The 26,972-nt window shown below is 33.0% G+C and overlaps 1 protein-coding gene across 1 annotated transcript in view; it reads left to right on the forward strand.

Moving 5' to 3' along the window:
- LOC145239993 (uncharacterized) overlaps positions 1–26,972 on the forward strand; it is a 582,634-nt gene that overhangs the window by 239,559 nt on the left and 316,103 nt on the right. Inside the window, exon 2 of the mRNA XM_080103576.1 lies at positions 26,339–26,396. The gene's annotated coding sequence lies outside the window, so the exon portion shown is untranslated. The remainder of the gene's footprint in view (positions 1–26,338; positions 26,397–26,972) is intronic.

Below are 26,972 nucleotides of genomic sequence, written 5' to 3' on the forward strand. Positions count from 1 at the left end.
GATGCTCCAAGTTTCGCACCTGTTTTGAGGCGGTGATTGAGGCTGATGGGAAGTACAATGATTAGATGTCAACTCTTCTCCGTAATCAAGATTTTTTTCAATATAAGTTTGTTTTTTTTGTTTTGTTTTTTTTTTTCAATTTTCACCCCAAACAAGGCACAGTGCCACTTTGAAACAGGGGGCTACTATCAGGGACTTAATTAGCGGGGTCATTATGAAGGGAGATGAGTAGAAAATTTTTGTTAACATTACACTTGAACTTCTGCATATCATTGTAGTTGGGAAAGCAGAATCCCGGAAGGGAGTTCCAAAGACCCGCAGTTCTGGGGAAGAAACTATTGGAGTAAAAGGCTTTCTTGCACCTAGGGATCTCTACTGTAAAGGGATGAGACCTAGTAGCTTGTCGGGTTTGTCGGGGGTAGTTACGTCGGGGAGGTACAAGTGTTTGCAGTTCGTCAGAGCATTCACCATTGAAGTATTTGTAGAACAGGCAGAGGGATGCAACATCTCGTCGATGAGACAGAGACTGAAGCCTAGATGACAGTTCAGCAGGTTGGCAACTCTCTTTTGAACCCTGTCCAGGAGCGAGAGACAAGAAGCAGATGCACCAGCCCAGATGTGACAACAGTACTCCATACATGGGCGAATGGTTGCCTTATAGAGGTATAGGATGCTGTCAGGCGTAAGTAGTTTTCTAGCACGGTAGAGGGAGCCAACCTTCCTTGCAGCAGCCTTGGCAATGCTCTCAATGTATCTATTCCAGTTCATATTCCCTGTAAACGGTAGGCCGAGGAGTTTAAAAGAAGTACTTTCAGGTAATGTGTTCTAGTTTTAAAATAAAGCTGTAGTGCTGTTTAATCTAGGGCGACAAACATATCGTTCCACCCTGTAACTCACTTACTCTGTCCAAGTGACATTTTCGTGTTTATGTCCGTGTGTTATCGCGTGCTATTGCTTTTGCTCAGTCTTATAAATAATCTGTGTATCTGCTTTTCCTCCATTAAGAGTTATTTTTTATTTATTTATTTTTTTATTTTATTTTATTTTTTTTTTTGCGTTTTCTTGTTTCGTTTACAGAAAACCATACCAGATGTTAAGTTCTTTATAGGAAGATTCTTTACGGCCGAGCTATTTCGCTTTGTAAGACGCAAACTTGTGATTATTTATATTCTCTCTCGTGAGATTTGTTTAAACAATGTTTCCTTTTGCTCTTTTATGTTTCTGTGTGCAAGTAGACTTTCCCCTGCAGATGCGTTAAGTGCAGCTGTTATAGAAGAATTTCTGGTGTTGACAGAAGTTGCCGCGAAATGCTATGCTCAGCAGAAAAAAAAAGAAAGAAGTCTATGAGTCGCGTTCATCTTTAAATTACTTCTCTTTACATGACAACTTATGAGCATTCGAAAACTAGATATACAAGTGATAACGGTATTATAGAGCATAACTTTATGGACGGGTTATTATTTGAACTATGCGGCATAATCACGCTGATACATTCGTTCCCGTTAGCTCACCGATGTTAAGCTGCGTTAAATGGGTGACCATTTGGGAATACCAGGTGCCGTATGAGCACTACTCTTAGCTCGACGTTGTTTGCAGATGTTCTAGACTTCTTGCAACTGGAATAAGGCAGTGCCCTCTGAGACAAAAACGGTTTTGGATTGCGCAACCTTTGCTTCATGATTTCATGCGCAGGTACTCTTACAGAGAATCCATTGTCTCCCGAGATAGAATGGGAGCTATTAGTTGAATCGTTATTATCATTTTCATCATTATTATTATTATTATTATTATTATTAGTATTAGTAGTAGTAGTAGTAGTAGTAGTAGTAGTAGTAGTTGTCGTAGTAGAATTAGTAATATTATTTACTAAATATCAGTTAGTCATCGTTCACTGGCAAGAACGGGTGGTGTTCCCTAGAGTCTGGGGGAAGCAAGGAAAAACTAATTATCAATAACTAATAACTCTCTTATATGTGAATGTCAGTGATTTTTCACTGATAATAACTGATGGTGTTTTCTGGTCTCCTAGCGACCACGAGTTTCTCATATTTTCAGTATTATTCATCTATTTCTATGACCATTGAAGATAAATTTGCCTCATTGCAACAGCCGCTTATCATTGATTTTTACTCGCAGCAACCATGTCTCCTCATTGGGATTTGAGTGGCAATGAACCGCATTCTAGGGTTCCAGTACATCAGTGAATGTCTTGTTAGTGCTCTTCCGTCTCGTTTTTTTTTTAAATGCCATCCTATTAATGTATTTACTGTTGTTGTTGTTTTTTATGGAGGTCACCACTTATCAAGACCCAAAAGTCATTCGGGGATAAGGCTTATTGCGTGTACAGTAATCAATGGGATAGTGCTGTAGCATTCGTTAGTATTGGAGATTTGATAAAGTGTCATTAATTAAGGGGCGGTTTATCAGAAATTTGTTTATGTTGGACTTGAAGGTGGGAAACAGTCAAGCGGTAGAGAGTTCCACAGGCGTGCAGTTCTAAGAAAGAAGCTTTGTTCATGAAATCTACGTTTTGATTTAGCCACAGATTAAGAGCGGGGAAAATTATTGACAGTGGTTTCAGCTCGACGGGCGTTTATCTTAAAAGATTGGCGAGGGGCAGTGATTAGAGCTCAGACGAGCACTTGCCATGGAAATAACGATAAAACAAAGATAGGCTCGCAACGTCTCTTCTGTGGGAGAGAGGTTGCAGGGAAGAGAAAAGGGCATCCCCCACTAAGCCACTAAGTTTATTTTGTACTCTTTCAAGGCAGGATGTGGCAGTAGTACTCCATCCTTAGACGTACTTGGCTTATATATAGATAGAGAATTGCATCCGTAGTGAGATATCTTCTGGAACGGTAGACGTATCCTACAATTTTCCCAACGACCTTGGCAACAGACTTGATATACGTGTTCCATTGGTAACTATGATGCTTACTTCTTTTTCTTCTTCTTCTTCTTCTTCTTCTTCTTCTTCTTCTCCTTCTCCTTCTTCTTCTTGTCTCACATCATATTTTGTTCTTGTTTTTTTCTCCTGTGTATGTTCTCCTTCTTCATTTCGTCTGCTAACCTTGCACTTTGATATATATGTTTTTAATATCTTATCTTCTACACATTATGATTCGATCCTTTCTTTATTGTTCATTTTTATCATATTTTTGTCTTTTATTGTCCTACTCCTACCACTACTCCTCTTATTCCTTTTCCCTCTATTATCATCCATTCCTTTGCACCCTTATTGCTCTCCACATTTATAGAAATGTATAACGTGCTCATTGATTGGCCAGTTGTTATCTCCCTTGCTGCGACAAGAAAGTAATTGATTGGCCTACAAGTAGTCAAACAATTGCTTTGTTAAGAATCACATAAGCCAATCTATATATCCTAAATTGCACAATATAAGCACCATTTACAAACACCTTTATGTTTGTTAGGTTACGTTGTAAACGGACAAACACAAATAAATAAATTCGACTCGGCTTTTATTTCTTTTTTAACACATGTCGTTTATTTCCGTTTTTTTCTGCCCATCTCGACGCCAACTTAAAAGTTTCGTTGCCACATGTCTATCTCACCAGACTCGCGTTTCTCTTTCTGCTCCACTACAAGTCGGTGCTATACAGCCATTTCTCGTCATCGACTTTACACATCCATCTTTTCCAACTGCACTTTTTCTTTGCCGGGTGTTGTGTCATTATTTTCTTTTTTTCTTGTTACGTCAACTCACGCATACTTCCTAATTAGCATATGTGTTTCTTTCTTTCTTTCTTTTCATCTCGCGCTTTATTACAGTTATAACCAAAACCAATTGTATGGTGTGCCGTTAAGAGCTGATGATTATAAACGATTCCCCGTGGTAGACGTACGAGTCCATCACACCATTCTTTTTTCATAGGAAAAAGTGATGTATTTCAATTACAAAAAATGTATTAATGGAATGTCCAGTCAACAACATCCACACGTATTGATAGTTTGTTTATTATATTTTTTTAGTCGTCAGTGTGTTTATATTGTTATGTGTTAGTTTGTTAGTAAATTTTTGCGTTAGTGTGTTCGTATGTCCGCAACAAACATATCACCGTAAGAAAGAGCAATCACTCGGGCATATATTATCGAAAAATTAGAAAAAAAAATCGTCAGTTATTTCAGGTAGAAATGTCGTTTTGTTTTTTTGTAAGATAAAAAAAAAAATCTTGGTTTGGACGCTGTTTGTTTACCGCGCATGCGCAAACGGTCAATTCGTTGTTTTATTTAAAAAAAAAAAAAAAGAAGCTCAATTTGCAACGTTATAACATGCGTTGGTCTTGGTCCATAGAGGTTCCCTTACAAAATAAACTTGTGTAAGTTCGCGCCCAGCACGGAGCTTTTTTATTTTTCTTTTAATAGCGTTTTCTTTCTCCTATCCTTTAAAATTCTCAACTTTCTTACGCTCGCTCACCAGGCGGCATTTTTTTTCTTTTAATAACACGATAGGATAATACCCAAGTGAGGTTTTTTAATTGCCCCCCCCCCCACTTTGCTAGTCTTCTATAAAAATTGATTTAGTAGAAATCTTCTATGGAGTGTCACCATAGCCTGCATTTAAAGTTATATTTTTTCGATCTCGTTCTATTGTTGAGAAAAGCATTATGCTAAAGCTTCGAATCGACTGATCTATGCGAGAACAAGTGGAAAAGAATGAATTCAATATGGCGTCGATCGGTCGCAAGTGTTCTGTTTATGATGCCTCTGCGTCACAATACGTTTGATTTGCACCACATTTTGTCGACTTTCATTCTTTTAAGATTTAGTTTCCATTCACAAAATACTGACATCGTATATCAATTGTATGTGATGAACAATGGATACGCACAGACTAGATGCCCAAATATCTTCGGAGAGCATTTCGCTAAAAAGATGCAGACGACAAAAAAGTTACTAACGTTAATATGTGTTACGCCATGTTTGGTTCGTCTCCCTTAAAAATAAACACCTCCTTAACTTCATAACATTTGACATCCAAAATTATTATCAATCAATTTCTCCGATCCTTTTAAATAAGGATCTTATCTTTGCTAAAAGAAATTCTGACTTAACTAATTTAGAAATAAAATTAATTCTCCTAGCAAGAAAATCCCTTATACAATTTAACAATAAGCTTTGGACTAGAAAGGATACGCCTGATAATTTTGACATCTTGATGAGTGCTTCTAACTCTGCAGAAGTTACCGATTTAGTGGGGCTCTTCTTACTGAAAGAACTTAAATACCACTTTAAACATATCCAAGGGGGTCTGTATAGACACGATGCCCTTTTTACTACAACAGCCAGGCTAACAGAGTACAACAAAACAATTAAAAAATTACATAACTTCTTCAATAACTTTGACCTTTCTATAATTATCGAACCAAGCAAAAAACTTCAAATTGTCTAGATGTTACACTTAATCTTAACACCGAAACTCATAGCCCCTATCATAAACCTAATCTTACGCTTTTATACGTCCATAAATCTTCTAACCACCCCAACTCAATTACAAAATCTATAGTACCATATGTCTCTAGAAGAATTTCTGCTAATAAAAAACTTTTAATCAAAATGCTATTTTCTTCAATAATGCCTTATGGAACTCAGGATGCAAAGAAAAGATTAAATACAACAATTATGCTCCTCCTGCAGCCGCCTTACATCTCCATTCACACACAATATGACTCGTAAGAAACCAGTTCAAATACTAAGATCTGCCGCTATCAATAACAATGAACCAGTCTACATTTATAATCCAAATCAAAATACTAATCGCAATACCTCTAACCCACCCAGTCGCATCAGGAGAAAGAAAAATATTTGGTTTAATCCTCCATTTAGCTTACATGTCAAAACTAATATACCTAAGGAATTCTTCAACATGGTACAAAACTCTTTCAAGTACCCATACAGATATAGTTCTATTTTCAACAAAAATTCAATCAGGATTTCTTATTCAACAATGCCTAATTTAGCACAAAGAATCTTAACATCTAATAACAAAAATATTAAATCAGCCCAAAAAATCCCTTTCCCAATTAAACGCAAAATTAATTGTAATTGTAATAACAAACATCCTTACCCACTCAATAATGATTGTATCCATAAAGATGTTATATATTCTTGCACAATTACTGAGCTCCCACGCAATCCTCCCATAACAGACGCTAATATTTCGTCTTCAAGTTATTCTTCTTCCCATCCTCCATCTGATATAGTTACTAATCCAATACACCAATCGAGCAGCCCCTCCATCTACAATCATACAACTAGTAATAATGATAATAATAATAAGAAGAAGAAGAAGAAGAAGAAGAATATTTCTCCTTACAGCCATCCTAACACTAACAATACCCATTATCCCCTCCAAAATAGTCCTCATACAGATATTGTCCCACCATTTGTTGAACACTATGAACAAAATTCAAACTATTTAACTAATACAAATCAGCAAATTAATATTAATACCAGAACTCGAGCTTTTAATAAAGTACATACATATATCGGCGCTACTTCAACATTAATTAAGAAAAGAATATCAAACCACATTTCTTCTTTTAACAACCATAATTCTAATAATAACCAAAGAACTTCTCTAACCACTTTAATTAAAAAACTTAACTCTAATAATACCCCCTTCTCAATCAAATGGACTATCATAAAAAAGTTAAGTCTTATACTCCAGGCTCTAAGTCATGTCGCCTCTGCACAACCGAAGCTATAACTATAGTTACCTCCCCTCAAAGTTACAATATAGTATATTCTAAAAATGAACTGATCTCTTTCTGTAAACATAAGTCCAAATTTAATTATGGCAATTTTTAAATTACATAGGTATTATTTTACCTTTTATATAGATATAAAAACATTTTTCTTTAACTTTATCGTTTTTCTACATATTCTTTATACTTTATAATTTAATAATCCTTTATTTTAATTTTTATCTCTTCTTTGCATGGCCGGTTTTTTATCTGCATTTTCTGTTTCATTCTTTAAACTTTCCCAACTATCTAATATATCAATCTACCCACACTTTCATATCGTGTATGTATAAATTACTCATATTTTACTATATGCATTTACTTACTTTTTTTCTTGCCTTTTCCTGAATTTGCAGATACCGACCATCCTCTCCTCTTAAATAATTTTATTTTATTTTATTTTTTATTTATTTATTAATTTATTGTTTATTTATTATTTATTTATTTATTAATTTATTTATTAATTTATTTATTTATTTATTTTCTATTTAGTGTCTTCTAACAACTCTTGCTGAAATTTTTTTAAGTGATGACCTGTACATTTCAGTTGACTTATATTATTTTTCCACGCCTTTAATATTTCCTGTCTGGGTCATTTTTACATCTGTTTCTCTATTTTATATTTAACTCTATCACCATTTTTCTCCTCTTTTTCTTCCCTGATGCTTCCTGTTTATATTTATGTCTCGGCAGTAGAGTGAAAAGCATATCTTATTTTTCTTTTATTAATATGACTTGATTTTTTTCCTTTTTTCCTTGTACACATTTTTGTGAATTATTCCATGGATATATGCCTTTGGATTATTATGGACCATCTTCTTCCTATTATGGGATTTCCTTGGATTTTACTTCTGCAAATGGAAATTCAATTAACTTTCTTGAAGTTATATATTTGGATTTTACTGGATAAGATCTTTGACTTACTTGATGTTTCATCAAATACTTTTGCATGCAAAATCTGATCTCGCATTTTGCTAATTCGTACCCTGTGGTGAGAAGGAAAATATTTCTTCGAAACTCCGCGGATTAAGGACTATCCACTTATCTAGAGTTTCCTTTTCAGATTAAATATGTTTTTAACTCATTTCAAAGTGTTTTTAACATGTTTTATTAAATGTTTGCTCGTATATATATATATATATATATATATATATTAATCGAGCTGAGATCTTTGTATTCATTAGTTCCAACTTTTGAATATCTCTAGCTTGAATTATATATATATATATATATATAAAATAAAAATTTATATATGTATATATATATATATATATATAAGAAAAGTAGTTTATAAAACATGTTAAAAACACTTTGAAAAAGAGTTAAAAATAAATTTATTTTTTAAAAAGGAAGCACAAAATAAGTGTATAGTCCTAAGCTCTATTCTCTATTTGGTTTTCTTGAGCTTTTACATCTGGTTGAGATTACTTTATAAATATTAACTATTCAATATTTATAATATACTTTAGTTTTGCCATCTTGGATTATTTTTGTAAATTTAACTGTAACTCTTATTTCATTATATATATGAATACTTCTGTCGACAAAATGTAAAGATAGGGGCTCTTAAAGCTGCCCTACTTTATATTGTCATCACCGGCAACTCCTACGGCGCAGTCAGAGCCCAGTTGTATTGACTTTGTCTTTCCCTTGCATCCCCTACCTTCGCCGAGAGGGGCAGACTGCTCCACGAGCAACAGCTATCCTCCTATATCAGATGGTGTAGCTCTACTAATCAGAAACAGCCATTTTAGAGTTAGACTATCCAGCCATTCCCGGCAGTCCATGTAGATACCAAAGTTACACTATCGTCTCCCGAGATGGATGGTTGCTAGCGAGGAAACTCCCAGGCTGCATCTAAGTTGCCCTCGTGGGGAAACTAATAAATTGGGGCAATAGCTATCATTGCCTATTCTACTCTTGTGATGGTGATGAATTGCTTGTCACCTGAGGTCACCCCGTTAATTAGGGCGTGCCGATACAATTTTATACAGATTTGTGTGTTTATTTATTTTTTTCGGGAAGATGAATTTATTCTGCATTAAAACCCGATTTTCTTTGCAGGCACAGAAATAAACCACTGTTATGTCCGAAATATTTATGACGTCAAAATTATGACGCCAATGCTTACGTCGTTATTTTCTTATAAAACCTGAGCAACAAATCGTGTACGATGAAACAACCTGATAAGAACGCGTTGTCTTATCTTTGAAATTCTTTGCCGATGCGAAACCACGTGAGGTTTTCTACAGTTGTTGGCAATACATATGGATAATTTGTTGTGTAATAGAATCCCTCATTTAAAGAAGAACGTTTGGAATTCGTAGGTAGATATGTTGAAATGATATCTGATGACCGCCATGTTATTTAAAACTGTTTATATCCAAGTTAAAATCGTTGCAGTTCGCTGTAGTATAAACTTTTATTTGTTGCTTTTATTTACTTTCTTTTTGTTGCTTTTCTACCAAATTCTTGTTATTCGTCTATCAAATTCTTGTTATTTGTCTATCAAATTCTTGTTATTCGTCTATCAAATTCTTGTTATTTGTCTATCAAATTCTTGTTATTCGTCTATCAAATTCTTGTTATTCGTCTATCAAATTCTTGTTATTTGTCTATCAAATTCTTGTTATTCGTCTATCAAATTCTTGTTATTTGTCTATCAAATTCTTGTTATTTGTCTATCAAATTCTTGTTATTCGTCTACCAAATTCTTGTTATTCGTCTATCAAATTCTTGTTATTCGTCTATCAAATTCTTGTTATTCGTCTACCAAATTCTTGTTATTTGTCTATCAAATTCTTGTTATTTGTCTATCAAATTCTTGTTATTTGTCTATCAAATTCTTGTTATTTGTCTATCAAATTCTTGTTATTCGTCTATCAAATTCTTGTTATTCGTCTATCAAATTCTTGTTATTTGTCTATCAAATTCTTGTTATTCGTCTATCAAATTCTTGTTATTCGTCTATCAAATTCTTGTTATTTGTCTATCAAATTCTTGTTATTCGTCTATCAAATTCTTGTTATTTGTCTATCAAATTCTTGTTATTTGTCTATCAAATTCTTGTTATTTGTCTATCAAATTCTTATTTGTCTATCAAATTCTTGTTATTCGTCTATCAAATTCTTGTTATTCGTCTATCAAATTCTTGTTATTTGTCTACCAAATTCTTGCTATTTTTCTACCAAATTCTTGTTATTTGTCTATAAAATTCTTGTTGTCTATAAAATTCTTGTTGTCTATCAAATTCTTGTTGTCTATCAAATTCTTGTTATTTTTCTACCAAATTCTTGTTATTTGTCTACCAAATTCTTGCTATTTTTCTACCAAGTTCTTGTTATTTATCTATCAAATTCTTGTTGTCTATCAAATTCTTGTTGTCTATCAAATTCTTGTTATTTTTCTACCAAATTCTTGTTATTTGTCTATCAAATTCTTGCTATTTTTCCACTAAATATTTGTTTCTTAGATTCAAATAGGAAAAAAAAACCTGTAGCAAAAAAAAAAAAGTTTATTAATTTACTATTAATACGAAATATACGGCGGACTTTATTAAAGTCACTTGATTAAATCTTGCATTTAAAATATGCAAAGTTAGAAACATTTCAATTTTTTAATACGGGATAATTTACTGATGATTTTAAAAGCCAATGTAAATGATATGTTACTACGCAGTATAAATTGTTTTAAATTACTTCTAAGTTTTAAATATACTAAGTTAATTGTTTTCAGGATTGTTTCAATTACTTTGTAATGTATTGATAATCAAAATCATCTTCGTCGTCTCATCGATTTTACGTCAACGCAGAAGGTTATTTCGAATCGGAGATTTATTTGTCTAGACTGATTGTAAAATTGCTTTGAAAATATTAGCCGCTGCATCAGACAAAGTGAGTGAGAGAGAGAAAGAGAGAGAGAAAGGGAGAGAGAGGAAGAGAGAGGAAGAGAGAGAGAGAAAGGGAGAGAGAGAGAGAAGCGGTTTGGAACGTTCATTATTATGTAAATATCGTGCGTTTTAACCGTACATTTCTGAAAAGGAGATCATTTTGCGTCAGCCTCACAGAAAAAAAAATATCATCGCTCTGTGTTGTACTGTCGAGGTTTCTGTATAGATTTCGTCAAGAGAACGAGTGTGTAATATTCTTTTTGTATGACATGGACGGGTGTATATATTATGTGTTTATTGACGTGTTTATATATTTTATCGTCCATATATGAGCGTGCCTATTGATTGTTTAAACAGGACATATAGCAATTATAACTTAAAGGGACAAATAACAGTCTTTGCGAGAAAACATTCCTGGCCCATCTTGGGTTGATTTGTTGGATTCTCGGAAAAGCTGCAAACGAGGATTCGTACAATCCGAAACCTTGGTTTTATATACAGCAACTTTATTTCAGATGTTTTCCCCATAGCTTTTTGTTATCGATATTTCCCTCTACTTGGAGCCATTAGTGTCCACCGCCGTCTTTCTTTCTTTCTTTCTTTCTTTCTTTGATTACCGACAGCGGCTGCTAAGTTTCTGACTCCAACTCCTGACTAACTGATGTGTGTCTTTCAAGATATTTCGTTACGTGATTAAGTCCAGCTGACCAAATACATAAATCGAATTTCTGCCTTTGTCGCGTATTTTGTTTATGTCCCAACATTCTTTTCTATTAAAATGTATTTGAATTTTTTTCTATTTATTTTTTGTCTTAAATTCTTTCTAATTATTGTTTAGAGAATTTAGGATAGTGTGACGTACCCCTTCTGAGGTTATCTTCTTTCTTTATTTATAAATTAACCAAAAAGAAAAAGGAATGTATTATCTCAGATCGCGTTTATTGTCTTATTTTTTAGTTGAATTGCATTTTTTCTCTTTAAAAAATCTAATTCAATCTACATGATAATAAAAATCTTTTGGCTCAGATATTTCGGTAATATCCCGGGTGTTCTAATATGCAACATTTGTATATCTTATGTTTCCCTCACGTCCGTTCGTAAATGTAACTCTTTTGATCCGTCAATTATTATCCCCATCCAAATTTCCAGCTTTTTTTTTAATATAACGCAATTTCAAAAATTTTTGGATAACTGGTTAAGAAGAATTCGAAATTTATTTAGTAGATTGATTAGATTATTTTTGGAAGATTATTTAAGTTGTTTTAGTAATTCTTGATTCTATTAACTAATCGATTAAATTTAGTAATTCATGATTCTATTAACTAATCGATTTTATAACCTGATTCAATTAACTAATCGATGAATTAGTTAATAATAATAGTTAATAATTATCAATGATGTTTATATCACCTGTATACATACACATATACATAATTAAAATGAATTAGTTAATAATAATTAGTTAATAATAATTAGTTAATAATAATCAATGATAATGTTCATGTCACCTGTAAACATACACATGTACATTTTATAACACATATTTTTTATTGATATGTAGTGTGGCCGTTACTTTTTTATTGTGGTGTTACACTTCAAACCTCTCGGCCCCACACGCTGCCCGGCACCGTCGTACAGGAACTAATAAAAAATAAAGGAAATGCAAATCCAACTCGGCATTCTTTTAAGCGAAAATGAAATGAGTTTATTCGTGATTCCTTCAAAACACCGCGTTTCATTTTTTTTCCAAAGTCCTCCCCGAACACACATGTGCTTTCTAAAAGTCTCTGTCTCTAACACCTTACGCTGATGCTAACCGTCGCTTTCTTGTCCTCGTATTCACACGTCTGTCTTCTATGTACGGTACTTTGCTTTTCTTCTCGGCCAGGTGGTGTATTTTTGTTTCTTTTTCTCGTAACGCCAGCTTGCGTAGACTGGCTAATTTGCATACATGCTGTAATGGATGCTGCTGCTAAGATTTTCGGTAGCCATCTATAATTCAGCTGCTGCTGATTTTCCCACACACGCTTATACGGGTTCTGTTAGAAATATAGTGGTGTCTGCACTGTGCTCAGTCTGCAGACGATTAAACATTTCAAACTCGTGATAAATACACCAAAAGTGCTTATCTTTAATTAATTACCCGTTACCTGACCTAAGAACCACACTATATTAATCATCGATCCAAAATTAAATATACACCCAAAAAGTCATTAAAGAGTTGAAAATATTGGTCATAAATTAATGATTTTTTTCTCTATTTCAGATATTTTACAGATAATATTTTGAAAATTAGGTAAGGATAAGTATAGCATTGTACAATGTACGCATACGGCGAGAGGCACTCTAGGGTTTCTCAGGAAATGCTTTAGCGACAACATTATCTCACGCTATGGCAATGTCAAATGGCCACCACGTTCCCCAGACTTGACTAACCCTGACTTTTTCTTGTGGGGGTATCTTAAAGAAAGAGTCTATGTTAACAAACCACAATCCCTGCAAGAATTCAATGAAAACACCAGGAACGAAATAAGGGAGTTAAATCGCAATCCAGAGATTCTGCAATCTGTCACGAATAATTTTATGGAAAGAGCACAAATATGGAAGTTGAAAATGGGCAACATTTAAAGGCATTATTTTTCTAATCACACACTCGTCTACCTATAACCATTATAAATATTTCCCTTACCCTTTATATGTATCTACAACTGTACTTAAAACTGTATGAGAATGTAATGAATAAAGTTTCAGTCCTAGAACTGCTCGTCTGCGGAACACAATACCGCAGGACTGTTTCCCAACTAATTATAACAGGGTCGTTTTCAAGTTCAGTATAAACTATTAAGCCACATACTTAAATAATCAATTTCCACGGCATAATTATGTTGAGACATCGGACTTCGTTAGATCACCGATGTTAAGCAACGTTGATTCTCGTCAGTACCAGATGGGTGACCAATATGGGAATTTCAGGCGCTGTATGTAGGAAAACGTCGACACTCCCGTGCAAGAATTGCAAAACCTAACGTCTTCATCTCCCCTAAAGCTTGTGAATTTCATATTCCCTTGGAACTTCCTTCTTTGGAAGAAGCCGGTTAAACCCGCATAGGGTTAGTGCGGTTTCCATTTCCAATTTGCACCATAACTGATCATCACGGTGTTATGTATCATTGACTACCTTGCATTCATTAAACCTTATTCTCGAGTGTTTTTTGGGACTTGATAAGCTTATATTAAGCTTATAGTAAAAATGTTTAAATTATTACTTATATTAGTGCTTAGAATCAGTATTTTCTTTCCATTTAGCTGCCTTCGATATTTGCATATGAGAGCTTTAATTCCTCTGTCTATCCAACCATCATTTGTCAACATACAAATTCAAAGGACGCATTTTATTAAACGGCCTCTAAGACGATTTGTTCATCGGCCGTTCTGTCACGTTTTAGTTTTAATAGAATATTTATCAATATACGTCTAGTTTAAATAGACGCAACTTAGGATTGGGATCTTGTTTACACGTATACGTATGCACTTATGTCTATATTCATATTTTTCAGGCCGAGTGGCAAAGTATCTCCTTGTAATGTTTTTATATCAAAGTTCAGATCGACATGGGCAACAATCCTTGGCGCCAAAGGTCGCCATTACTTGCAGGGCTTAATACACAATGGCCGGTGTGTGACAGGAAAAACATATTTTTTCTCTCCATTGTCCGTTGTTATTAAGTCAAAAGATCGCGATAAATGCGTTGGTATGAAAAGATTGTGAAAAAAATAATAAAAGAAAAAAAAACATGAAGGGAAAAGGAAGAATTGATAGAAAAAATAAAAAAACAAGAAATGAAAAAAATAATAAAAAATACGCAAACATAATATAAACTATTGTGAATTAATGAATTATTACCGGCTAGTTTTTATCCACGACGACTGGTCTGCAATTTTCCAGGATGGAATACGGTTAACAAGATTGAAAACTAAAAAGAAAGTCGAGAAGATATTTGTCTTTCATTATGCAGTCTTAAAACATGACACTTCTGGTCTTTGAGCTATGATCAAAATAGAGTTCATGAAAGATATCAGTATTTTTTTTTTTTTTTTTTTTTTTTGCTCTCGGCTTCCCCTAATTTACATTTATCTTGGAATGGCATCTTCCACTCCCAAGATTCAAGCACTTTTTTTTATCATTCGTTTTCTCTCACTCTCATTTTTTCGGTTTGAAACAACCCGGAAAACGGTATACCGCGTGCTCCCATAGAAAGTTTTTGGAAGGTCATACCAACTGCTTTTTAATCATTGCTGTCTTATTTCCCTTTGTCAATTAATTTGTATATATCTTTATTAAAAACTGTTAAAACTGTTTTTAATTGCCCCCCCCTGACGAAAGTGAGGGGAGGGGGAAGGTAAATTCACCCTTGTTCGTTCGTCTGCCCGTACTTTTCTCAATAATTACGCCTTGGATTTTTTTTAAATTTTGAACAAACATTAAACATGATATGAGTAAGAAAAAAAAAAGTAAAAGAACGGATTTTCCGCGAAAACCTCGGTTGACTCCCTATGGGTGCCTTTCGGGTTAAAATGGCTAACATTGACACTTTTGTGCTTATTCAAAAAAATTGATGCTTTGGATTTTTATAAAACTTTCTGAAAAATTGTAACTAACTGATTTCTATACAATTTTGTTTGTCTATACTTGGCGAACATTCTTGGGTGTGCCCCAGGCGCTCTTTCAGGGTTAATAAAACACTCCATTTGGGGGACTATTTTACCATATTTGTTCAAAATGTTATGTTCATTTATATTTAGCAGTGTTGCATGCTGCGGAACCCAAAATTAAATATGTTAAGGCCTTTGACTTTTAAGGCTAAATGGAGAGGGAAGCAAATGATAGACTTAATCATTTCTTTTCTTTTTGGCATGGTGCAGAACTGAAATTTTACATGTTAAGGCCTAAAACTGCACTGTGGACATTTGGGGCTAAATGGGTGAGGTAAAATGCTGAACTTAGTCATTTTTTATGCCACATTTACTATACACTCACGGGGAACCATGCATACTTCACTTGTTTTATAAGAATTTGGGCCTATATTTATGTAGGATGTCCACCAGAGTAAATGTGGTATTATGGTGATCCAAATGGTTTTACCTAATAATAGAACAGGGATAACACACGACCCTCATTTTTGCGTTTCATTTTTATTTTGCGTTTCTTTATTTTTTATTTTGCGTTTCATTTTTATTTTTTCATATCTTAATTAATTTGTAAGATATAGAACATAATTTATTCAAGTGTAGTATGTGTTCTCGATTAAGCGAAGAAAAATCAATTTTGACAGTAGCAATTTTTATAATTCAGAATTTTGGTCGGATCTGAAGAAACTAGTAGATAAAATCTTTAAAATTTAATAAGGAACATATTTCATATAGGTTTCATTAACAAATATTCAGTACATAACGAGAAAAATAGATGAAAATTTCAAAAAGATTGTATAACTGTTAATAATGGTCTTCGCCAGCGAAAGTCTTTGTTATAGTTATTCTATTATTATTATTACAAACATTTTGTGCCCTGCTCTGTCGCGCGAGGACTAATAAATAAAAACGAAACCATACGTAGATTTTATTCGAGGTTTTAAATTTGTAAATATGAAAACAAACCTATAAAACTTTTTAATATTTCATATTTAGTTAATTTCATACATTATTTTAAGACGGGGAGGGGGATGACACACGGAATACGGACAGAGCTGAAATAATAACGTTATTATGTAGAAAGTCATTCTTAATATGAGAAGGGGAAGGTATTTTTAAACTATTCCGTACTTTCACCTAACAAATTATTAAATAAGAGACTGACATGTATTTTTGTTTAGTATTAGTTAACATTGAGATCTGTTTCTCAATCCAATTTCTTGATTAGCTTATTGTAACGCAAGTGTTGCCTAATCACTAACTGCACTTTGAAATATTTATTTGTTTCGTAGCATGAATTTTAAATAAGGTGCTTAGCAAGAATAAGGTCCTTCGCAAGAATAAGGTGCTTCTACAGTGTAGTACGCATATTTAAAAAATACAAACAATTTATAATGAAATCATGTATTTCGAAAATTGATGAGTCATTTTCCGGAACTGACGTCATGTGCTGATTGTTTCTTTAAAAGTATTTTAAAGGCTGCCAGGGATTACCAAAGCTTCTTTTTTTAGGTGAGGTTAAGGTGAGGTGAATTAGTTCATTCTCCCAAGCATTACCACCACTTTTTCTGTTTATGGAGAGGGGGCCAGGTGATGATTTCGCTGAAATGCTGCGTCAGGTCAGATACTGCACTTTGATCTTAGCCAAAAGGCCAAGTAAGCGTAATATATATATATTTTTTTCACCAGGCATTGCCTCCTTCAAAATAAAAAAAATACAAAATAACCGACACAGCATATATTTTAAGAGGTGGGGAGGGGAATATGGAGTGATTCCCGGTAAGGGCTGAAGCAGCAGCTTATGATCTCAAAAATATTTTATTTCATATATGTTTTTAAAAGAAGCGGGAATACGGAGTCAGGCCCGGAAACGGTTGAAGCAATTTACGATCTCAAAATTACTTTATCTAATATTAACAGCTGAAACAGTCTACGATTTAGACATTACATTATTTCATATATGTTTTTAAAACAGTGAGCTGGGGGATATGAAATCAGTCCAGGAAATGGTCGAAGCCATTTACGAGTTAAACATTACTATATTTCATTCATATTCTTTAACAGTGGGATGGGGCTTACATAGACAGTCCCGGAAATGGCTGCAAATTTTACGTTTTAGACATTAATTTATTTATAACAGTGTGGTGGGGTATAAGTCAGTGCTGAAAATTGTTGAAACAGTTTACGATTTAATTACTTTATTTCATGTACATTTTTAACAGAAATTATTACATAGTTATTATTTTCGTAAGGGGGGAGCTAAATGTGGCTTACAATTATAAAGAAAAACGATTGTCGAAATTAGTAACGTATCCAAGAATTATGAAAAATTATGAAATGTGAAGTAATCGATTGGTGTGTTTATAATGAAATAATAAACCCAGACAAAATATCAGAGTTATAATTTTCGCAAACATAAGGGCATTATGTTGATTACAATTATAAAAAAATGATTGTCGAAATTAGTAACAGATACAAGAATTATGAAAAATGATGAACCGTGAGTTTATTGATTGGTATTTTTTAATGAAATAATCGACCCAGGCAATGTATCAAAGTTATTATTTTCGTAAGGGGAGTTGCGATAATGTGGGTTACTATTATGAAAAATGTTTGTCGAAAATATTTTTAATTTATTGAATAAAAAACATCAAGATATGGGGAGCAAAAGAAAAACGTGATTACAAATAATACGTATATTAATCGACCTGTTTCATATGGACGATATATATTATATTAAATAATCAACGCGACAATAAAACGTATTGTTTTACTGTGTACGCTTTCAGCGTCCCAATGTTTTTTTTTCGCGTTTTAATTATCCAAATAAACAATTGTTAATACTGTCTGCTTATTTTTTACATCGTTCATTTCCGTATTACGTTTAAGTTATTTTAACACAATTTTCTATAAATAAATCTACTTTAACCCGTTGACAAACTTAAGAGCATTTTACGACGGCGATTTACCCACAGCCTTCATGTTTTTAAATGTATCTCCTTTTTTAATACACCTTTTTTTAAAAACATTCATACATTTTCTTCTACACTTCCAACATAAATAAATAACCCCGAGAATATGTCCTTTTTTAAATTGCATTACAAATAAATAATCAAGGCGACAATAAAACGTATTGTTTTACTGTGTACGTTTTAAGCGTCCAAATTGGTTTTTTTCGCGTTTTAATTAAAAGATATATCAAAATTTGAATTTAACTTTAAGTATTTTGGTATCTGTTAAGTGTATAAGTACGGCAAACCACTTATAATTCAATGGCTGTAATTTTTTTTTCAAAAATAAACAATTATAGCCAGAACGACTCATAGAAGGCTATCTATTTTTTTTCTTTATTTAAATATACTTTCATAAAAATATTTCTGTTACGTCACAAAAAACTATTTTTTTACGTCACAAGTGTGACGCTCATACTTTAATTCCATTGCTAATATAACATACTGACCCAACGGGTCACAGGCAGTCTAGTATATATATATATATATATATATATATATATATATATATATATATATATAAATTTAACAATTGGATGTTCTCACAAACGTTGTCTTCAAGAAATCTGTGCAATTAATTAAAGCGACAGGATTGCAAATGTTGACCTTTTAACAATGTACGACATTGATGGTATTGAATCCTTTCTCTTGAAGGCCCTGTCAGTGGGGCATTAGAATACGCCGACTTTCCCCCTGCAGAGGGTAAAAGTCCCTCAATGGGAGTCCTGGATATGACCTTAAACTATATCCAGTGGTGAGGCCCCAGCTTGTGGGCTTTGGGGAGTGTGGAGCCACAATTTAATTACCATTGCTCCCAGGTCCACTCTGACCCGGAGTGGTAGTACCTGTTAGGGTCCCAACTATGAGTTAAATAGAAACTGATTTGAAAACAACAAATCTATTCTATTAAAAAAACATTTTCTTCAAAATCTTTGGATTCGGCATTAAATAACCCGAAAAGGGTTGATATGCCGTAAAACAAAAACAACCAACCAACCTTTTTCTTGAAATCACACATGCGATGAACTGGCCATGCGTTGTGTATGCAAGAGGCTCATGTCCAGATAACCTATATCTAAAATTTCACATTGGCAAAGGAGTTTGATAAAGTCTGCAAAGGTCAACTGTTTTGACTTTGACCTCTTGGCAGCCAAATTTTCGCCTAAAACTGATTCAAAAGCTTGCTGCATGTCTGAATGTCCTTTATGTAAAAATTCAAATGATTAGACCTAAAATTAGCTGAATAGTTTGCGAGAGACCTCAAAGGTTATATCTTTTGAACTTTGACCCCTTGGCAGCCAAATTTTCGGCCGAAAATCGATTAAAAAGCTTGCTCAATTTCTGAAGACACTTTATGTAAAATTTCAAGTGTTTCGGCCAAAAATTGGTTGAGTAATTTGGTAGAGACTGCAAAAGTCAATTTTTTAAAAACTTTGGCCCTAACTTTGACCACCTAGTATTCATTGTTTGGGGCTCAGATCAAATTAAAAAGTTAGATCCATGTCCAAGTAATCTACATCTAAAATTTCAAGCGTTTACACCCAAAATTGGCGAAGGAGTTTGGTAGAGTTTTAAAAGGTCAAATCGTTGAACCTTGACACTTTGACAGACAAATTTCTGGCCAGAAACCGATTAAAAAGATTTTCCTTAATCTCAATACTACTTGTGTGAAATCTCGAGTCTGCAGACCGAAAATTGAGTTATTTGATAGGGAAAAATATACACAAATATACAGAGACATTTTCACTTTTATAGACATATAGATAAGTGTGTGTCCATGTGCATGTGTTCCTGTAAAATCTTGAAGCGGATTTTTTTTCTCGGCTCTTAAGGAAATGCCTTCAACCTGGCTGATCGTTTATACGAGCAGCACTTACCTTTTATCTTCGACACTAACAGACTTTATTCACTTTCAGGTAACTATTTACTTCTCTTGATAAACAAATGCGGAAGTTTTGTACGGTAAATGCAATAAATCCCGCAGTTAAAAGAAAGGAAAAGAGCTAAGATATGTATTGCCAAAAAAAATTAAAATAAAAAAATAAAAAATAAAATAAAATAAATAAAAATAGAAAAAAAGAAAGAAATGATAAAACTTACAACGTGATAGCCACACACACACACAGATACAAAAAAAAATCCTGATATCGTTGCCATCAGCTATCACGGGCGTACCTTGCTACTTCGAAACATGATTTACCTCAAGTGGCAAATATCCGGAACATGCGATGTTGTAGATGGTATTACTTTTATAAACAACTCAGTGCTTGATCATCGTTTACTTTTGTTACTTGTCACTTTTATAGTATTCAGAGAGGAGTTTTGCAGAGACTTTTCACACATAAACCAAGGTCATTTTTATTTAATATATATATGTGTGTGTGTGTTTTTCGGACTTTCTGTGCAGTTTTAAATATATATATATATATATATATATATATATATATATATATATATATATATATATATATATTTCAGTGTGCTAGGATGTTTTCATTTTAAATTCTATGCAATTATGCTCAATGTAGAAACTATGCATGAATAGAATTCAGTGCAATAGTGAAATGAAACCAATTATCTAATAAGAAACCATAAAAAATGAAGCAATTAACGATCATTTTTCAAAGGAATATGCAAATTAGTTAATCTTCATACAGTCGCTCGCATATCCATGACTGAATATGTTAAAAAGTCTGTTTTAATAATATTTAAATAGAAAAAGTAGGCTTTTACTATCAATGTCAGAGTAAGAAATTTGTTTTTAACTTTATGGTATACTAATAGGCCACCCATTATTATTGCTACTCTGTCTTAAATTATTTTTTTATTTTCTAAAACATTTGTATTAATCATTTTTTCCTTGTCAAGAATTCACTTTTTATGAAAATACAAATCGACCAAATTGTTTTACTTTTATATAAAAAAAAATATCAATTTTTATGTGTAACCTATGAGCGACTACTTTGCAACACTATTTTGAAAACAATCTGCAAAAATAATGGAGATAAGTCAACATGATTCAAACTTGTATCTATTTATTGGAATGCCTACGAATCCCAATTAATTGCTTTAAAAATATTTTTTCTATTTATAAAACTACAAATACATAATTAATTTACGTCGTGTTTAGAAAATGATATGTTCTTTACGTCACGTATACGTTAATCGTACATATTTTTCCTCATTTTGTTTTTATCTTAATATTGTCGGATGTTTAGACAAGCACCTTGATACCGTATTTACATTCCATAAATTTGGCGGGCACTAACATACACACGCACACACACACATTTTCGTAACAGCGTCTGTATTTACAAATCTACAAAAAAAATCAGGTAATCATCTAATCAATATAAAATGTCCATCGATTAATAAGTAAAGAATGTGATTTATACGTGTGTAAAGTTGTTTTCCATATTCGTGTATAAATATATTTTCTGTGGACTTCATACCCCTCCACTTCTCATTTGTCCCTTGTTCAACCCCTTAAAGTTGAAGAGATCCATTAAGCACACACTCATTTTATGGCAGGAGAGTGAATGTGTGTAGAAAAAAACAAAAACAAAAAATATTCACAGGACGCTTTCGATATCGAAGATTGAAATCCGGAATCTGAACGCGCTTACTTTTTATTTTTTGCGTTTTGAGGTGTCAGATTCATTGAATATTTTATCAATAAATATCATCTTTCAGATTATGATAAAAAATATTTTTTTACGAAAACGCTAAAATATGCACGCTTTTAAATCTTTAAACATATACTAAAAATTGAATTTTAGAATGCCTAAGCTGACCATGTACCAGTACATAAAGAATGTTTTAAAGAATCGATACCACCCACCCGACAAATTAAAAAAAAAACAGGGTGTGAAGATTATAAGTATTAATTATATTTGCGAGTGTCATTTTACGTGAGATTTTTTTACAGTTGTTATCTCCCTTTTTGAAAATTAACTATAACTGATATATATATATATATATATATATATATATATATATATATATATATATATATATATATATATATATATATATATATATATATGTGGATATCAGTAGATGTCGTTGTGACATCTCAACAAGTTGCATTCCCAGAGGATTAGCAAAAACGGCCCTTTTAAGAGCCACCAAATTCTAATGACAGTCTTTGTCAACTTGATTAATGCAATAAAGAATTGGATAAAATACAGTATGATCTAGTTTATGAACAAAAAGAGTGTGTCTCATTGGTTATTATTAATTAGAAAATAAGAAAAACTGATTTTAATCATGGAATTAAAAACTGACTATAAGTCATATTGAAACTAAGAAATATAATGAGAAAAATTTATGTTTAATGTAAACATTAGAAAAGGCAGTTTTTCTTTACTTTTAACAAGTATTAGGAAAAAAATGTAAAGCTTGATTGATCAATTATTATGAAGGAAAACATTAAAATTAAAAATGGCGTTTTATCATAATTGACGTTTGTAATTATAATTCAATAATTTAAAAAAAAATGAATTTGCCCGTCGAGTTACATTAAATTCATGAAAATGCTTAAATATTTAAACGCGACTAAGCTTCTTTACCTAAAATCAAAAATGGTGGCGGTAATTAGAATGTACGGGTTCATGATAAAATTGAATTGTGTGAATTTATTTAAATATAAGGTAATTCTATTCTAACATGTTTTTGCATATTTTTATTAAGAAAAAAAAGTTGATTCGAAAACCTTTTAAAGAATATTTATATTTTATTTACATTCTGCGGAGAATGGGTTAAACGCGTGTGTTTGTTTTTTAATTTAAAACTTCAAATTCTATTTAAAATTATAGAAAAGCATTATACTATTCTGTTTTAAACATAATAAACTCCAGGATTTTATATTCTTATAAAACCAAAGTTGTTCAGAAATAACGGATTTTCATAGGTTTTAATAAGCTTTAGAAAAAGCAGTTATCGATCGATTGGTGGTCACTATATATATATATATATATATATATATATATATATATATATATATATATATATATATATATATTTATATATATTTATATATATATATATATACATACATATACATATACATACATATATGTATGTATGTATGTATGTATGTATTATCAGTTGCATTCAATAAGTTTCCGGAATCTTATCTTCTTGTACAGTAATTCACAATTGTCGTAGACGCTTGGAAATTTAGAATTTTATTGCTAAATATCTTATAAGGTGACTGACCAATTTTTATAGTTTCAAGTTGAAGTGAACAGCTACGGCTGGAATTTGAATATGCTCTACTAAAACCTGATTTTCACAGATGGTGAATATCAAAAATGCAATCTGGGCGTGAGGAGATTTGAGAAGAACGATATGATACCATAAAAACGAACAACATTTGATAAGATCATTTTTTTTTTTACATGGAGGTCACCACTTATCAAGGCCCAGAAGCCACTCGGGGATAAGCCTTATTGCGTGTACAGTAATCAATGGGATAGTATTCTAGTGTTCGTTAGTATTGGAGATTTGATAAAGTGTCATTACTTAAGGAGGCGGTTCATCAGGAATTTGTTTATGTTGGGCTTGAAGACATCCAAGTTGAAGTAAGGTGGAAAACAGGCAAGCGGTAGAGAGTTCCACAGGCGTGCGCTTCTAAGAAAGAAGCTTTGTTCATGGAATATGCGTTTTGATTTAAGCACAGATAAAGAATTGGGAAAATTATTGACAGTGGTTTATGCTAGACAGGTGTTTATCGTGAAAGATTGGCGAGAGGCGGCCCGAGATTGGAGCTCGGACGAGCACTTGCCATTGAAATAACTATAAAATATATTGCAGGTTTGTGTTTGTTATGCTGCGCATTGGTTTTAATGAACTGATAAATGAACCCATAAATAACTATTTAATAGAGTTTTAATGGGGTTCTATGAATGATCCCATTAAACGCAACAGTTAACTTATGGGGATTAAATATCAACTGCTAAGCAGCAAAAGTAAAAACCTTCAGGTCATAAGGAACGTCGCAGGACCCACGATATAAAACAAATAAATCAGAGAGGATTTTTTTTAAAATGTCTCTCGCTGCCACATGTCCATCTGAGCAGGCGCGCGTTTCTCTTTTTTCCAACTGCACGTTGGCCACAGCCGATCCATTCTCGCTTTCACTTTACACGTTTGTCTTCTTCGACGCCGACTTTGTTTCTTCGCCAACTACGTGGTGTTTTTTTTTTCTTTTTTCTTCAGACCCAGGGCCGAACACGCTTGCTAATTCGCATACCTGTTCAAACGCTGCTCCCGCTGCTAACGCAATCGCTTGCCATCCGTTCTTCGGCTGCTAGTGATACTCTCATGCGCGCTCATATGCGCTACGTTACAGCAATATTTAGAGATGAATGACAGCATAGCATTCAAATTCTGTTACGCCATTAGACATGTGTCTGAAATACTAAATCATCCAGTTTAAAAGAATATACGAAACATCTTAATTAAATCACATTATCTCGGTTTCAGTTTGGAATTTAAGCACGGCAATATTGGCATTAAACGAATGACGTATAACCTAAAACCTTCCAACAAAATTAAAATGAGATTTTCAGACAAAAGTAATTTGTTGCCAACGTTTCTAAAATCGATCTGAAATTGATATTATTTCGCAGTCTCGTCGGTGCAGAATTAAACAAACGACCGACAACTACTTGTTGTAGATGTACATTCGTAGTCGGCCAAATTAGCAGCAAAATGCCAATGGAATTAACAAAAAATTAGTTCGTCTATTAACACTTTCTGTAGAGATTACTCTTAAATACAGTAGAACCCCGGGATACAGTATTAAAAATTAGTAACAAAATACAGTATATTATATAATACGCATGTATATAATCAAATAACATTATAAATAACACCGTAAGCCGAGTAAAATACCGTAAACAGTGTTCGGAAAAACATCGTATTTCACATCGTAACCTGAAAAAAAAACATGCTAGGGCCACCGTAACACGGTACTCCTGTACAGTCATGATTAATTGGGCGAATGATATTTCATCTGGTCACCATGTGGTCACTATGATGTATCTCCTGCTGAGTACTTCTTTAATAAAGAAGATATAAAGGAACCTTGCTGCTAACTGAAGGCTTTTAACTATCATACTAACCCGATGATGCTCGGGATTGAATAATGATAAACCAATGTTTTAGACTCCCATATTTTATTGTTATCGAAATCGGCAAAATCGCTCATTTTTCAATTAAATCGATTCCTTGCTCTAATTAGGGATCCATCATGGTACACCGGGTGGAAGCTCACATGCCTTTCAATATGACGTATTTTATGATATATTGTATTATATATTGCACTGTTGAGACCCTACTATTGATTTTACAAAATTAATTGTTTTATATCATGACTTTAATTATTAAATTTAAAAATGAAAAAGTCAAATACCGTACTCTAGCTTGAGAGAGAGAGAGAGAGAAAAGAGAGAGAGAGAAAAGAGAGAGAGAAAAGAGAGAAAGAGAGAGAGAGAAAGCGATAGAGAGAGAGAAGGAGAGAGAGAGAAAAAAAAGAGAGAGAGAACGAAATAATGTAAGCTTCTACACTTTTACATAGATAACCCTGTGTTCGCTTCAAAAAAAGTTCGGTCAAAACGAAATTCGTCACATTAACCTTATTTCCATTTCTCTGTTCCCAAATATGTCATATTTTTTCTCTTATGAACTTATATGTATCATAGGTGGCCTTTCATGCTTCCATGGACGGGGCTAGAAAAAATTGGAAGCACGCAAGGCCACCCACTAGACAACTAAACGAACGTTGATAACGATGAAACACCAACGTACGCACAACACTTAATGATACACCGGAGGATGATTGGGAAGTAAAGAACCTTAGAAAATTGCAAAGGAAAAAACTAATTATTTTGATAAAAATGTTTGTGAAAAAATGTAGACAAAAACCCAAATCAAATTTTATAACAACCCATTTTTTCTTCTCTTTTTGGTTTTCAGACGCCGGGAGACTTTCCGGTTGGATTGACATTTAAAGGAGTTTTATCCAAACAATCAGGTAAGCGTTTTCGAATTCATATTTATTCATGAACTTATTCATGGAGTGATGAACAACACGTGGATATCGATCAAGCAATCGATCTCTGATCATGCAAAGATATCGGATGATATTCAAATCCAATGCGTAGAAAATAAATGGCATATTTCAAAATCGGTTTTGGATGTAAAAATATATATATATATAAATGGAAAATTCCGTATAACACTAAATTAACTCAGAGATGAAATTATCCGTTAGAAGTTCTGATTTACTTGCTTCCCCACGAGGGAACAGCTAGAGGGAATGTCGGTGTAAAATATGGAAAAATCCAGCTCCACGAAAAAAAAAAATGGCTAAATCTAGTATTAAATACAGCGACATGAATGTATAAATTTTTGTTTTTAATTTCTCCTTCTTTGACGAAATAGGCATTAATGACCAGCTGTGGCACTTTTCGTGAATCGTCACCATTTACTCCGGTTCTCTGCCATTCTGAGAAACTTAGTCTTGCTAATGTCCACGATGTATTTCACGTTGTTTGGCATTCTTTTTTTTTTTTTACTTTTTTCTTTTTTTTTTTTTTTTTTTTTTTGT

Source organism: Euprymna scolopes, chromosome 19 (genome assembly GCF_053919585.1).
Source record: "Euprymna scolopes isolate OS-2025 chromosome 19, ASM5391958v1, whole genome shotgun sequence".
NCBI classification, from domain to species: domain Eukaryota; kingdom Metazoa; phylum Mollusca; class Cephalopoda; order Sepiida; family Sepiolidae; genus Euprymna; species Euprymna scolopes.